Genomic DNA, 1,858 nt, shown 5'->3' on the forward strand with positions numbered 1-1,858 from the left:
GCTTTGGAGCCACTTTTTTTGTCTAAGCCTCCTAATAGCGCCTTTTAATTGATAGGAGGCAAGCTGTATAATAATAGGTATGAAATAGGATAAGAACTGAAATACATCAGCAGATTTTCATACTAGTCTGTTGTAATGCTGTCTTTTCTATGGTGTAGAATCTTTCTTTCTGATAAGGAACGTCTCAGGCCTAGAAATATATGAAATTGCTTTTCGAGATTTTTGTGTGTGTGTTTGATATTTTTTATGTTAATTAGCTGCATGTGGATTTTTCATGACTTTAAATTTTTTATTTTTTATTCCTTTTTTTTTTTTCTCTTAAGAAGAGGCTTTGGAATGAATTCCAATTTGTGATGTTAATACAGGCTTCTTGTTTTAGGAAGCATCACCTATACTCTGAAGCCTTTAAACTCTGAAGATAATTGTTTCAGAGTTATTCCAAGCAGTTGTGCAACTTGGAAAAACAGACTTGGGTTGTGGGAACAGTTGACAGCGTTCTGAAAAGATGCCATTTGTTTCCTTCTGATCTCTCACTGATTAATGTTTACTGTACAGTCTTCCCAAGGTGATTCCTGCGACTGCAGGCATTGGTCATTTTCTCATGTAGCCGTCTTTTCAGTTATGGTAAAACTCTTGAAGTTCAGAAGACTCAACAGATTCCTTCAATGATACACTTGTTCATTCATTTCTAAAATGTGAAGCTTTAGGACCAAATTGTTAGAAAGCATCAGGATGACCAGTTATCTCTAGTAGATTTTCTTGGATTTCAGAACATCCAGTATGACTCCGAAGGATACCACATGTTTTATATATAAATAATTAATGTTTATGATATAGACATTGATATTGACTCTTTAGAGAACCATTGTTAATTTTATTTTATTTTATTTTTTTTTTTTTTGAGGCGGAGTCTCGCTCTGTCGCCCAGGCTGGAGTACAGTGGCCGGATCTCAGCTCACTGCAAGCTCCGCCTCCCGGGTTTACGCCATTCTCCTGCGTCAGCCTCCCGAGTAGCTGGGACTACAGGCGCCCGCCACCTCGCCCGGCTAGTTTTTTGTATTTTTTAGTAGAGACGGGGTTTCACCGTGTTAGCCAGGATGGTCTCGATCTCCTGACCTCGTGATCCGCCCATCTCGGCCTCCCAAAGTGCTGGGATTACAGGCTTGAGCCACCGCGCCCGGCCGCCATTGTTAATTTTAAAACTAGCAATCTATAAAGTGCATCAGGTCAACTTGAATAAAAACACTGACAGCCAGGTTTGCCAGTTTGCAGAAACTATCTAACTCTCTCTCTCACATCAACATTTGTAAAATTGATGTGTTATAGTGGAAAATAACATACAGATTAAACAAGAAAATGTTTATCTTTTTTCAAGAATATAGCTGGCTATCTTTAAGAAAGATGATATATCCTAAATAGTTTTGCAAGTCATTTTCTTTTTTCTTTCTAGCATTTGATGTCTAAATAATTTTGGACATCTTTTTATTAGACTGTGTTTCTGTCTTACTCTTAAACCTGGTAACACTTGATTTGCCTTCTATAACCTATTTATTTCAAGTGTTCATATTTGAATTTCTTTGGGAAGAAAGTAAATCCAATGGCTCACTGATTTTTGAAAAGCCTGAATAAAATTGGAAAGGCCGGAAAGTTAGGAGAACTGACTAGCTAAACTGCTACAGTATGCAATTTCTATTACAATTGGTATTACGGGGCGAAAGTAAAATTATACTTTACCTGAAAGTGACTTCTTACAGCTAGTGCACTGTGCTCTTTCCACGTTCAGCAGCAGTTCTGTCAGTAGTGCCATTGAACCTGGGTATATTTATGATTTCTTTCAATGTTAAAAATAGACGTAGTG

Source organism: Rhinopithecus roxellana, chromosome 9 (genome assembly GCF_007565055.1).
Source record: "Rhinopithecus roxellana isolate Shanxi Qingling chromosome 9, ASM756505v1, whole genome shotgun sequence".
NCBI classification, from domain to species: domain Eukaryota; kingdom Metazoa; phylum Chordata; class Mammalia; order Primates; family Cercopithecidae; genus Rhinopithecus; species Rhinopithecus roxellana.